This window comes from Cryptomeria japonica, chromosome 7 (assembly GCF_030272615.1).
Source record: "Cryptomeria japonica chromosome 7, Sugi_1.0, whole genome shotgun sequence".
Lineage (NCBI taxonomy): Eukaryota > Viridiplantae > Streptophyta > Pinopsida > Cupressales > Cupressaceae > Cryptomeria > Cryptomeria japonica.
Window position 1 is genome coordinate 399,293,507 of NC_081411.1, and position 15,606 is coordinate 399,309,112.

A 15,606-nucleotide genomic window follows, 5' to 3' on the forward strand; every position below is an offset into this window, starting at 1 on the left:
ATAGACTGGTAAAGGTGTGAACAAGAAAATACATCCTTTGACATTGAGATTGAGCAGAGATTGAAGTGTTGCAGGGCACACAAATGTGCTTAGCTGGAACTATCACCAGACATAAGAAGATGATATTAGTGCAGTTCATTCCTTCCGAATTGTAGTCTAAATCTTATTGTAAGTTAGTGAGACTTCCCTGGGGGTTTTAGCCTTCTGGGTTATTATATCTTGAGTAGTGAGCTCTAGGCAGTGAGCCTGAATGTAGGTGCATTCCCCATTGTAATTATTTTCACATACTATTGTAGAGTATCATCTTATTGTGGGTAGGTTCCCACTATGGTTTTTCCGTTAACAAGTTTTTCCATGTCAAAATATTGGTGTTGTGTGTTGTGATATCTATTTTCTTATCTTTTTTGTTACTGCATTTTATCATATTTGCATTTGCGATTAAGTTTGATAATTTGGCGAAAACTGATTTACCCCACTCTTAGTTTTCCTTCATTGTTGTTGCCAACACTAAATTCATCTCGGGAGACTATGAGTTGGAGTTGTTCAAGAAGTTGTGGAAATTGAAACAAAAGGACATGAGTGTGAAGGAGTATACTAAGGAATTCTATAAGGTGATGATTGAAAGAACCAAACATTGAGAGATGGATAGGGATAAGGTGGCCAGATACATAAATGGACTTTGATTTAAAATTCAGGATGAGATGAGTATGCTGAAGATTTATATAGTTGAGGAGGCTTATTAATATGCTCTGAAGGTAGAAGATAAAGTGAAGAGAAGACAACAAAATAACCCTAAGGGAAGAGAGATACATGCAGTGGACAAAGGATAGATGAGTGGTAGTATGGAGAAGAATACTACTGAAGATTCAAAATCTAAATGGAGTAAAGAATCAAAATAGAAGACACAAAGAAAAGGAAGTGGCAAAGCAGTAGGGAGTTCTTGGGTAAATGTTTCAAGTATGGGGAAACCAGACATAGATCTCATGAGTGTCCTCAGGATAACAAAGGAAAGGCAAGGAGTTTCTTAGCATGTAAGGACTAGGAAACTAGAGTTGTAGATGTGAGTATGGTGGAACCAGAGAAAGGAGAATCCCTTATGTTTATAAGAGTCTTACAGAGTAGAGAGGAGACCAAACCTATACAAAGGAAGAATATTTTTTTAGACTATATGCAAACCAGGAGGTAAGTGTTGTAAGGTTATTGTGGATAGTGGAAGTACTGATAATTTGGTATCTGAGGAGATGGTAGAGAAGCTTAGTTTGAAGAGGCTTGAGCACCCTTGTCCTTATAAGGTGAGTTGGTTGAAATATGATCATGCGGAAGAGGTGAGAGAGCATTGTTGGGTAAATTTTAATACTGGGCCTTACAAAGATGAAGTCTTGTGTAATGTTGTGTCTATGAGTGCTTGTCATGTTTTTCTCAGTAGACCTTGGCAGTTTGATAGAGGAGCTATCTATGATTGTAGAAAGAACTTGATCACTATTGAGAAGGATGGGCAAAAGTTTAATTTGGATTCTTTGAAGGAGAAGGAGAAGAAATTGTAGAACTTGAGTCTTGTGAAGAGTTGTTGTGCTGAGAAACAGGATGCAGATGATAACTTGGATTTGAAGAAAAACCTTGTGGATAGGCTTGATAGCAAGGTGGTACCAGATGACAAAAAAGTTAGAGTTATGGTGGTAGAAAAGATGAATTCCGATGGAATAACTAAATCAGATTTGCAAAAGAAGGGGAGTGGCAGTAAGAGACAGAGTGTAGGTATGAAGCAAGGAAAGAAGGGAGAAGAGAAGAAGAAGCTAGAGAATCTAGCAGAGGTACCGGAAGAGGTCAGAATGAAGAAACTTGCAGTCAAAGAAGACATTTGGATTAGAGATGAGCATGGGGTGTATATCCTGAATCCTTTTTGATGTTCATGGGCTTCCTCTCATGGAACATATTTTTATACTTGGGGTGTCTGATGCAAGATCATCCCTGGTCAATGAGAAATCTTACATCAACCAAAAAAAAATTTGTTTTTACTTTTGTTTCAGTTTAGTTTTGTGTTTCTTCTAACATTGTTTGGAAGTTGTTCATTGTTCGTTGCAGATGAAATCTTTGGCTTCGAGACTTGTTCTCATTCCTTATTCCATATTTTCAATTCATTTGGATCTTTTTTCAACAAGTTTTTGCTTCTGGATTATCTATTTATTGGTTCCCTGAGCAGTTTTGAGCTTAACAGCTAGTTGGAGATTTATTCTCTTGTAGAGCAATTTATTGGCTTGCATATGTAATTGGCACTTCACTCGATGTTGCCGAGTCCATGGCCGACATTCCTTTGTGGTCCATGCTTAATTTGTGTCTTTCACAAAGGAGATCTTCATGGTTTGGGCCCAACCAATTTTACACGTTTCATTTTCTTGTCTTGGAGAATGTAATATTTTGTGGTTGACCCAGATGTATTCCGAATGCTATATTTTTTGTTGTATTCAGTCCTTTGGTAAATAGAAAATATAGATGATGATTTCTATTCATGATTTGTAATTAGAACACCTCTTGCAGGTCCGTATGGATTGTTTTTAGGAATGTATTCAATGATAAGGTTTGTAAGTCTGCATGTTGTCGACTAGCTTATAATGAATTATGATATTGGGGATGTCTAATCTTTCATTTTCTACATTATGTGTTGTTGCTTCCTTTGTGGTACTCTCGTTGAATGATCTAGATTGTTCTCTTTGAGGGCCCTCCAGAACATGGATGTGTCAGGGAACAAGGACCTCTAACTCCCCTTACCTAGGATATACCCTTTATTGTTTTGGTGATAGCATGTGATGACACAATTACCTACATGTAGATCCTAGTTCCTTATGCCTTGTTGTTGTGTTTCCTCTAGATATCTTGTGCTTTTGATTTAGCCTCTTGATGTGTTTTAGAGTATTGTTCATGAGAATGCTTTTTGTTTGTGGTGGTTTTAGTTGCATCCTTTGGTTGTTAGGTGTCAGGCTAGATCTAGAGTATTTGTAGGATCTTGTGTCATTCTCCATAGCATGGGGGTGGTTCATTATGGTTCCACATGGTCAGGTTTTTTGATGCCTTCTTCCATTGGGATGTTCTTCTCTTCATTGGATGCTCCTTGCATGGATGTGGATCTTTACTTCTTCAACCAGATCATGTATTCGTGAGCAAATAATATGTATTCTTGTGATGTAGTGGGAACAATGTATTATGTAACATGTGGAGATAATAATTGTAAGTTAGGAACTATGAATATTTATATAAAGGGATATTGTAATATTGATGAATTATCATATCAAATCTATTTAGATAGAGATGTGGTAATTGGAACTATGGTTCTTGTATTAGGATATGTTGTAGTACACTTGTGAGGTGTTTAATATAAATTGGATGTACTCTTATTCTTGTAATTGAATATTGTGCTTCATATGGGTTTAATAGATGCTATATGTATAATATGATGTGTATTAATGGCATTGGAATGAGAATTATGATTTAGACTTGTATTGATTAAGTATGCGAAAAGATCATACTTTAGATATGTTATTCTTTGGGAGCCTTGATGGTAAATATTGATTGGGTTTTAAGTGTTAGGGACATTTTAATTTGGAGCTTAAAAATGAACCTATGATTTAGAAGTAAATTGGGTAAAAATGATGTTTGCATATGGATTAATAATGAATGGGTCTATGTTCTTGAAAGGAAGAGATAATAGGATTATTGTGGTAGAGGATATATGATTTTGATGTTATTATAATCTTATTGTTGTGTTAATTTAAGTAATGGCATTGAGATACCCTAGGGAAAAGATAAAATGTGATGTTGATTATAATTGCTTGCGTACTTTTCCTTAAATCTTCATTATTTAAATTTGATAATGTACATGATTAAATGATATGTGTATTATTCAAGATCATGCTAGATGATATTATAGTTATTAGAGTTATATGTGTTGTATTAGTTTAGTATTTCAAAAATAAATATCTCTATTTGCTTGTTAGATGGTTATATTTCTCTAGGGTATTTTGGATGGCATCACATTTGGTATCAGAGCCCATGTTCTTACACCGGGTACTCTGGTTTAATGATTGATCCCATTATGCATGTTAGTAGAGTAGTTGATGTTCCTTTGCTAGTTGTCTTCTTGATAGTAATATCCCTATATTTATTCTTATAGATGATCTACGTCTCGTCTAGGTGAGATGCCTCATAGAGGTAGAGGCCATGGGTGAGGTGGTCATCATGTGGGTACTTGAGGAAACCCTCATCTAGAGGTTTCTGAAGAGACTCACTATGAGGAGAAGCAGTAGGGGCAATGAGGCAGTGTTGTGATTTCACAGTTGATTAATGTGCTTCAAGAGATTCTTGGTCATTTGGGGCTGACACAGGAGAATCAATAGGAATCTCATAATTTTGGTCATTAGGATAGAGATGAGTATCGGGAGCGAGTGAGTGAGTGAGAGAGAGAGAGAGAGAGAGAGAGAGAGAGAGGGAGAGAGAGAGTTTGCCTTAGAGGAGAATCGATGTAGTACCAGATCAGGATGTGATTGTAGTAGGTCACATGAGAGATCTTGTTAGGACTAGCCCTCCCACTTTTGATGGAACTAGCAGTGGTTTGGAGGTAAAGACTTGGCTCTTAGACATGGGTAGGTGTGAGATCATGCATATTTGTGATTTTTCTTCCACTTGGTGGCATATGGAGGAGCAGAAACTGCACTTGGATATTGTGATAGTTTCATGGGAGTTATTTTTAGAGTGGTTCCGTGCTCATTTCTTGTCAGATATTTGGAGATAGAGGAAGGTAGATGAGAAGAAGAGTTCTTAGAGTCATAATTTTTCTCATAGGTAGAGATCACATACATATAGGGAGCATAGAAAACAAAATGCTATTCACTTTCACGCCACCGAGCCAATACAAAATTCTCAATAGAACTCTAATAAAGGTAGTTTCCAGCAATCTAGTGCACCTTCAGTCAGTCATGACTTTAGTAGAGGAGGTTTTTTCACTTGTGGCCAGTAGGGTCATATTGTAGTGAATTATCCTTAGAGATCTAGTCAGATATCTATTTAGAGGCCAACAACTTAAAATCCCATAGTAAGAGATGCAAGGGGATCTCATTGTGTATTTACGACGGTTAATAATCGTCAGGATGAGCATCAAGGTACAGTTGTGGAGACTTCAGGTGAGATAGGTGGTATTCCTTGTTCAATACTATTTGATTCTTGTGTTTTATATTCTTTCATATATCCATATTTAGTAGAGTGATGTGGACTAGTGGTGGAAAATAAAGACAATAGGTGGCAGGTTGAGCTAGCTACAGGGTCCAAGGTGGTAGTGGATTCCCTTGTGCATGGTCATGTGTTGTATTTAGGAGTATGTTCCACTCTAGTGGAACTTTGTGTTCTTTCTTTAGGGTCCTATGGAGTTGTGTTGGGCATGGATTGTCTCAAGGCTCATCAGGCTAAGATTGATTATTGTGCTAAGAGGGTGTAGTGTCTGATGATACTGGTAAGAATGTGGAGATAGTGGGTGTGTAGTGACCTATTTATGTTTGCATGATTTCCGCTATGCAGTTGAAGTGTTGTGTGTGACAAGGTTGTTAGTTGTTTGTAGTCAGGGTAAATGATTTGGATGAGGGAGAGATTCGTGATGATCTCTTTCATCATCATTCTATTCTTCAAGAGTTTTTGGATGTGTTTCCTAGTGAGATTTTGGGTATGCCACCTAAACATGATATTGATTTTTGAATAGATTTAGTCCATGGAGAAGAGATTATATCTAAAGCACCTTATCAAATGACTACTTAGGAGTTGAGTGAGTTTTAGTTGAGTGAGTTTCAGTTGCAGTTGGATGATTTGTGGCTAAGGGATTCATTCATCCTACTGTCTCTCCTTCGGGAGCACCAGTATTGTTTGTTAAGAATAAGGGCAGATCTCTTCGCTTGTGCATAGATTATCGATAGTTGAATAAGGTGATGGTAAAGAATCGTTATCCTTTTTTGAGGATTGATGATCTCTTTGATTAGATAAAGGATGCTAAGGTCTTCTCTAAGATAGATCTTAAGTCAAGAAATCACTAGTTGAAGATTCATGGGGCAAATATTCATCGGAGAGTATTTCGCACTCGATATGGACATTATGAGTTTACAATGGTTCCATTTGGGATTACTAATGTGACATGATGAGTTTGATGAATGGATTATTTAGGAATTATCTTGATAGATTTGTGCTTGTATTCCTTGATGTTATATTGGTGTATTTGAGGACCGTAGATAGCATGAGGAGCACATAAGGCAGATGCTATTGTGTCTTCATGAGAATCATTTGTAAGCCAATATGCCTAAGTGCGAGTTCAAAGGTGAAATATCTTGGCCATGTTATTTCAGGAGAGGGTATCTCAGTGGATCCCTCTAAGATTCAGACAATTGTGGATTGGCTAGTGCCTACTAATGTGGGTGAAGTTCACATTTTTATGCGCTTTGCAGGTTATTATCATCGGTTTGTTCAACGATTTTTGAATATTTCTCATCCTATTAATTCTCTTTAGAGGAAAGGGAAGAAGTTTGTTTGTTTAGATTAGTGTGAGGTAGCTTTTCATATGCTTAAGGAGCCTCTAACTAGTGCACCTATTTTAGCAGTGTCAAATCCTTTAGGTGATTTTGTGGTGTGAACAGATGCTTCTTTGGAGGATTTAGGAGTAGTTCTTATGCAGGTCGGCCATGTGATAGCTTATGAGTTGCGTAAAATCAAAGATCATGAGTTGAACTACCCCACTCACGATTTAGAGTTAGCGGTAGTTTTGCATGCCTTGGTGAGATGGAGGCATTTTCTTCTTGGGCATCGGTTCGTGCTGCACAAATATCATCGCACTTCACAATATATCTTTACTAAGACTAAATTCATGTGATATATTTACTTAGTAGATATGTTGAGTTCCAAGAGGCATGAGGTTTCAGTGATGACTCTCAGCGTAGGTTTGAGGAGTTAGATTCTTAGTGCACTTCCTTCAAATGCTTGGTACTAGGAGGTTAGTGCAGAGATTGCTTTAGGAAGAGCTCTTGAAGGGAGATTTCAAGCTATTCATTGGAGTCTAATGGTCTTCTTCATCATTTGGGATGTATCTATGTTCCACCTTCTAATGGACTTCATTCTTTGATATTGTCATAGGCACATCGTGCACCTTACTCGGCACATCAAGGTGTCAAGAAGATGCACACAGATCTTTGTTAGTTGTATCATTGGACAAGTATGAGGTGAGATATAGCAAATTTTGTGACTTATTGTTTGGAGTGTCAACATGTGAAGACAAAGCATCAACATCTAACAGGTTTATTGTAGTCAAACCTAGTTCCAAACTGGAAATGGGATATCATATCAATGGATAATATTGTTGGGTTATCGATGTCTTCTCGACGTCATAATGCTATCATGGTCATCATTGATAGGTTGAATAAGGTGGCAAAATTCTCTCTAATTTGACCTTCCTACTCAACGACAATAATGGCTTGAGCTTTCATGGAGGATATAGTGAGATTGCATGGTATTCCTCATCAGATTATATCAAATGGTGATCCAGTGTTCACTTCAACATTGTCTTATTGCCATTCCTTGCTACTAGCTTGTCTTGTATCCATGATGTATTTCATGTATCATTTTTGAGGCTATAGTTTCCTAATGTGACCCATGTTTTGGATTGGAATGTATTGTAGGTACAATATGGGCAACTTTCTTTGGAGCTCGTGCACATCCTATAGTGATGAGGGTTGACCCTTAGGGGTCCCGATATAGAGTATGTAATGGTCCAATGGGACCTGAATGATAATTCTTTGGCGACTTAGGAGGATGCAACACAGATGCGAGAGTTATTTCCCTACTTATTTTTAGACTTCCAAAAGTAAGCCTGGGACAAGGGGGGAGGATATAGTGCCCCTCCCTAGTTCATCTTTCCCTTTCGTGTATCGATAGACTATACAGATATTGCTTAGACTATTTTATGATGCTTTTGATAAATGTTTATGAATTTATCTATGAATTGGATGCTTTATAGTTGATGATGGACATATCATATTTGTAGTTGACATTATAGTTTCATATGGATGATGATATTTATGGACTATTATGATAGATGGACTTACATTTGAGATCTATATGCACTCATTATACATGTTAGGTTTATATTTGTCTATGATGATATGATGGTATCTTACTATGTGCTAACCCTACCTCATGGATATGTTGGATATGTTGTTTATGATAGTGCTTGGTTGCCATGATTGTCTTCTATTACAGTTGTGAAGGGGGCGATGTCATACTATATGTGGGAAAAGCGGGTCGATAGAACTCAATATGTGAAAAATGTTCCAAAAGACTTGTCCACACACACACACAGGACTTTTTGGTGCAAGCTATGGAGTAATGAAGTATTACTCAACTTCCCAAGGTGGGTCCCATGATTCTCTATCTTACAATGTCCCTCAAACCAATGTTTTTGCTCTCAGATCACTGAGAAAAATGGTTTAGGGATGGCAAATGCAAGAACGAGGGATGCTTTGATAGATTTTAGTATGAGATGCATCCTAAGCTATGCATGATTCTAGAAATGCAATAAACTAGATTATAAGATGACAAGGTTAGTATAAATACTATCCTAACATGATATATTAGTCTATGATTGAGCTAAAATGATAAAGAAATAATTCTAAACATGCATATTTAGACTAGTTCCTGATTTAAAAGAGGCTAAAATGATGAGCATAAAATGAGATATGAAAGCTTGAATGTATTTGAGCATAAGTGTGATACTACAAATTTGGAGGATAATTAAAATGGAGGAATGAGAGCTCTATTTATAGCAAAAATAGGGCAATAGATGGTCAGGATTGAAAGAGTTGATCAAGGATTGAGTTTGAAAGTTGGGGATCCATGTTTACAATTTGCACCAATGAAATGGTGACAAGTGTCAACATAGGGTTGGGTTGAGAGAAGGGGTAGGAGACATTAAATGCCTAAGAAGACCTTAGAGTTATGTAGAGGGTAAGGCTCAAGTCTAAGTTAAGATTACCCATTGGATTAAGAGTTAATCCAAGGATAAACCCTTGTGCAAATGATTAAGAGATAATCATGGTCAAAGCATTAAATGCTTGATGAGACCCTTGGGTTGGATGAAGGTTGAGTTAAAAGAAATTCTTCAACCATGTAAGAGGGTTTGAGTTAACCATTAATGGTTATGAAGACTTTGTGGAATTAAGTGGTTGAAGGCTTGAAGCCTTTAATGGTTATCAAAGACTTTGAGGATTTGAGAAGTGACCTCCCCTTGCTTAGGGATATGACAAAGTTTAGAAGATGGGTTAGGCTAATTAAAAGCATTTAGAAGAGTCTAGAAGGGATTAGAAATAGGTTTTAGAATGCAAGTGGGAGATATAGGAGAATGCAAGTGGATGGAGGGATAATAGGATTTAATTGAAATAATGAATTTCATTCAATTTGGTTGCAATTTGGAGAAATTAAATAAATTGGATTTATTCAATTTAGGATAACTATTTAATTAAATTTGAATTTAATTGAAAGTGGATAGGGGGGATTTAATTGAATAAAATGATTTATTCATTAAATGGTATAGTGAATTTAATTGAGTAATTTACTTAATTAAATAGAGGAATGCGAGTAATTTAATTAAATTGGATTTAATTAAATAGAGAAATGAACATAAAATATTCATTTAGGAATATGGTCATTTTTATACATCTACATTTTGCCCCTCTTTGAAGTGACATGTGTGCAAATGTTATTTCAAAGAAAATGATGCGTTATCATGATTTATGATCAAATGCCATTTTGTGTTGCTCTTTTGATTTGCAAGTCATGCCCCAGATTTGATTTGATGCATGATGCCCCCTCGGGAGATGAATCAATATTTTATTTTATTTTTTTAAAAAAAGTTTGATTTGATTTGATGAGTTGTGTGTGATGTGTAGGATTTCATCTATGTGAAAGGTGGGTAAATTGATTCATCTCCCTATAAGTTACAAGTTTTAGGGTATAAGGGAGGCCGCGACCATATTACAGGTCTATTTGGCTAACCCTAATTTCATTTTCCTCCTATAAAAGGGGAAAATAGCTTTGATTTGATTCATTTGTGCTTTGTTGACTTTGGAGAAAGAGAATTTGGTCTGAAGAGAAAATGCCTATTCTATATTCCAGACACCATTTCGAGCACATTCGGAGGTACCGGAGACCTACAGCGTATGGACCACCAGTAAGTCAACATTTTTGACCCCCTTTTGATTTTTGATTTGGTCGTTTTTGGTCATTTTTGGATTTTTAAAACTTAGTTTTAGCATGTCAAAGTCATAGATTAGCGCATACGAAGTTTTAAGTAGGGCATCAAGTTTATTTTAGAGGTGCGTCTGAAATAAAATAGGGTAGCGCATAGGAAATATAGGTTAGCACATAGACACAGAATAGCGCATGGCGATAGTCGGGTAGCGCGTTAGGTCAGCAGGTTAGCGCGTAGGGTAGACCTAGCGCATAGGGGTCACAGGGGTTCGCATGGGTAAGGGGGTTTAGCGCGTAGGGCTAACCTAGCGCATAGGGTCAAACAGGTAGCACCCGGGAGGTATAGATTAACGTGTGGGTAGGTTTTAGCACATAGGGTAGATTAGGTGGCGCATGGGGGGAAAGATTTAGCGCATAGAGTTAGTTTAGTGCATAGGGTAAATAGATTAGCGCATAGGAAAAACAACCTAGCGCGTGGGTAAATTTTAGCGCAGCGGGAGTCTGTTTTAGCGCATCTGAAAAAAATTTTGCAAGATGAGGTGATTTGTAAATTTGTTGTGTCATGCTATCATGATTTTATGGATTTGTCCAATATGAGTGTCGATATGACTTGTTTTGATTTGCGATATTTCAAGTTATGTATAGATATCAATGTGGTGTTTTGATTAAAATATGATATATTTGCGTACCCTGTTTCAAGTTCAATGTGTGAAGCCTGATTTGTGTTACAAGCTGGTATGGGTTGGAAACTTGAGTTGTGTTACAAGTTGATATGGGTGGGAAAATTGAGTTGTTTTACAAGTTTATGTGATTGTGGAGACTTGAGTTATGTTACAAGTTTTGATATGGTTTTTGATAACTTGAGTTGTGTTACAAGTTGATATGAAATGATAGGATTTTGAACTTGATGTAGATGAGCAAAATGTTTCATGTTGTTGATGTGAGTTTGATTTGTATATCTTTGTTTTGATGTGGAAACTGATATTGGATTTGTTTTGCTTGTTGATAGGAGTGATTGGGTGTGGTTCAGTCACGAGTGAGATTTCTGAGACCGTGGACATTGATACCGTGGTTGATGCAGGCTGATCTGGACATCATTGAGAGATGTGGGTTGATCTCCCTTTTGGATATGCCTCGGTTCACTGTGAACCGGGGGCTACTGACAGCATTGGCAGAGAGGTGGCATAGCGACACAAACACCTTTCATTTTGTGACCGGAGAGATGACAGTCACACCAGAGGACTATTATAGGATCTTGTGGATTCCCGTAGTAGGTGCACTACTACCGTATGAGCAATCGGAGGAGGGTGGGACAAAGGCTCTTTGCCATATTTTCCATGATGAGACAGTCTGTGGTTATGAGATCCCATGGTAGAAGTTCTTAGACCTGGATTACGCACCACTGCCATCTATACTAGCAGGGTTCATTGGTGGATTCCTTTGTCCTGATCATAGGTCAAAGGGATTCTCTGTGGGATGGGGACTGGTATTGGAGGAGATGGTGACACAGAGGCAGAGATTTTCATGGGGATCAGCTATGTTGGCCCATCTATACAGGGGCCTACATGAGGTGGTATACCTCGGTTACGATAGTTTGTCAGCTGGCGTGACACTGTTACAGGTATGGTGCTAGGAGCACATTCCAGTGACAAGGCCACTAGCAGATAGAGACAGGCCCGTGGGGTGTGCATATGCATATGGATACAGGGGTCTAGTTGTCCAATGCAAGCTGGGCAAACTAGAGCATTGGAGGAGAGTGCTCGATGATATAGATATGGTCACCTGGCGACCGTATACAGGATACGAGGTGTGGGAAGAGGATGGGTTGGAGATGCCCTTTGTTTTTATGACTAGATACTTGATCAGGAGGACCCCGTTTGTGATAGAGAGGTTTGTGGTGACCCGATTTTTGAGACAGTTTGGGCGCCAGCAGGGTATTCCACAGGGAGCATGCCTATATGCACGTCGGAGGCAGGATGTAGTGGATTGGGGTCTGACCATTGATAGCGCAGTGGCAGTAGAGGAGTTTGTTGGGTTGGCAGGGTAGATATGAGATTATGCCCTAGAGATTTTGGATGCAGGCATGCCCGATGAGTTTGCTAGATTGTTTGTTGCGTAGGCGGTGGCCAAGATATCTGATCCGGAGGAGATGAGGTCAAATTTTGATTTCGATGATGAGGAGGGAGAGGGAGATGATGATGATGGAGAGGATGGAGAAGGAGGACGAGGGAGAGGAGTTAGAGGGAGACAGAGAGATAGAGGGAGGAGAGGAGATAGGGGTGTGGAGAGAGCGGTGAGACAGGGGGTGATAGATAGGAGGAGAGGTGGATTGGCTATTGGAGCCGGTGGAGAGGGGAGAGTGCGGGAGGTGTTAGCTACAGTGGGGGGTGTTGATGAGGTGAGGTGACCAGCGCAAAGGAGGAGGACGGATGTGCTCCCACCCTCAGCACCGAGGACAGGCAGGGTTGGAGGGGTTGCCCCTACACAGGTACCACTATGGGTTCGGGTCCCTACACATGTTTAGGATGTGTAGATCCGGACCCTACAGGTGACTGTACAGCAACTGCAGGCACAGATTTTGACATATCAATGATAGATTGTATAGTTGACCATTGAGCGGGACACCAAGATAGAGCGGAGGGGGCGAGCGGAGGAGGTGGTATCCAATATGCAGAGAGCAACGGCGGGTGGTCCGATGAGAGACACCCTGAGAGAGCTAGCATTGAGAGCTTAGGAGGTGGAGTACTATCGACGGCACTATAAGGCTGCGGTACCCAGGGACCGGCGAGTATAGAGCTTTACACAGTCGAGATCTAGTCGATCTCGAGATACTGGGTCGCGGTCTGAGAGCTGAGGTGTTACAGGGCCACCGAGACAAGACCCTCCTGGGGATCCAGGGGTGGGTACATCTGGAGCTAGACCATCTCCGTCAGAGGATAGTCATACTTGAGAGACGTGGTCTCTGTTGTATTTTTGATCACTGTTATTCTTTGTATTGGACGCAGTGTTGATACATTTTGTACCTTTTGATCATTTTTGAGATATATATATATATATATATATATATATATATATATAGATATATATATATATATATATATATATATATATATATATATATATATATATATATATATATATATATATATATATATATATATATATATATATATATATATATACGACACCATTTTCTTTGATTATGTGGTGTGTTTATATGGATGCATGTTATGTGGGTTATTTCTTCATGATGATGCAATGCTTTAAATGTATGTATGATGCAGGATGTATGCTTTTATATGCTGTGAGATGTATTTTGAAAATGAGATGTATGATAATGATATGCAACTAAATGTAAAATGATATGCAATTAATTGTAAAATGATATGTAACTAATTGTAAGATGATATGTAACTAATTGTAGAATGATATGCAGCTAATTGTAAGATGATATGCAACTAATTGTAAAATGATATGCAACTATGTTTTTGGCAGCATCCTCATTCTGTATTTGCCATCCGATATAGCCATTTGTTTGCTTTCTTTGTAGATAGCATCATTGAGCATTGATTTGTTTTAGGATATGTTGAAAATTTATAAAGCATAATGGTATAATTGAACCATAATGACCTGAGAGAAATTTACATGATGTTTGATTTTGCAAGATAGCACAAGCGTCAAGGTATAATTGAACCAGGATGACCTGAGTGCGTATTGCGTAAACAGACAAGATTAAATCATTTGTATGCGTGAAGTGGAATCAGGCCTTCAGTGATATTTGATGTATCACGTCTCGAGGCAAGTATTCACATAGTACAATTGATCGCCTCCTAGACAGAAGACTAAGAAAATTTTGGATGTTCTTCATGATCTCTAGCTTAGAAGCATTTAGTGAGACAAGGAAGAGAATCCAAGAGTTCAAAAAGTTCAAAATGCAAAACTAGTTAAGATTTTTATGCAATAATGCAACATTTAGTACTTCAGAAAATCATCCATCCTTGGTATTTCTTGTGAATTGTTTTATTATGTTTTGCGATGAAGCGTAGTTTTGGTTGTTGGATGTCATGCTTTTGAGTTTTGCAAATAGCTCTGATGTCTTCAATGTTTGCACTATTTAGACGATTTGAATGCCCCTAGCTGAGTGTGCCTCTTGATGTGAATATGTACAGTGATTTCCAAGCCATGGTGGATTTGTGGTAAGAGGATATATATGGATAAACCAGGATAGTGACTACACTAAGTATGTCCTGAATGGATATTTTCTAAGTGTCGGGTGATGGCTGATAGTGTTTGTACGAATAAAATGGTATGGAGATAGATAGAGGAGCCATTCTTTTACAACAGCGCCTGTTTGCCAGGTTTTCACCATTTGTTTTTATTGTACTTTATGTTTTTGCTTTTTTTGGATTTTTTTTTTTTTTTGCTTGTTTTGGCTTTTTCCATGCACTAGGCTACTTAAGTGTAGTATTTCTTTAGATGGATGTTGTTAGTTGGTTTGTCGAGCACATCTCCTTCTAAAGTTGTGAGCTGATAGGCACCTAATCCATAGACTGATATGATAACATAGGGACCCAACCAATTAGGTTCAAATTTCCCTTTTTTTTCTCGATCTTGCTGATTTCTTGGATTTTCTTTGAGAACTAGGTCACCAACTTTGAAGTTGCGGAGGATGACATTGTGATTGTAGCTCCTGCACATGCGTTGCTAATATGCTTTGAGATGAGTATAAGCATGCTGACATCTTGCATCTAATAGTTCAAGTTCTTGCAGTCGGTTAACTCGATACTCTTCATTTGGGATTAAGCCTTTCAAAGAGACTCTGAGAGATGGGATTTCTACCTCCAGGGGTAAAATGGCTTCTGATCCATATACCAATGAGTATGGTGTTGCTCCTGTAGGTGTGCGGATGCTGGTTCTATATGCCCAAAGTGCTGGATTGAGTTGTACGTGCCAATCTTTGCCTGCATCATTCACTATTTTCTTGAGGATTTTTAGTATTGTCTTGTTAGATGCTTCCGCTTGACCATTTCCCTGTGGGTAGTATGGTGTAGAGAACCTGTGTTGGATTTTGAATTTTTCACATAGTTCTTAGACATCTTGATTTTTGAAAGGCCATCCATTATCTGTGATGATTGAACTTGGAATACCATATCTGCAGATCAGATAATTGAGGATAAAAGAGGCAATTTGTTTCCCTGTCACTGTGGTCATGGGAACTGTTTCTATCCATTTGGTAAAGTATTCTGTTGCTGTTATAATGAACTTGTGTCCATTTGAAGATGAAGGATGAATTTTGCCAACTAAGTCTAGTCCCCACTGACAAAAGGGCCAGGATGTTGTAAA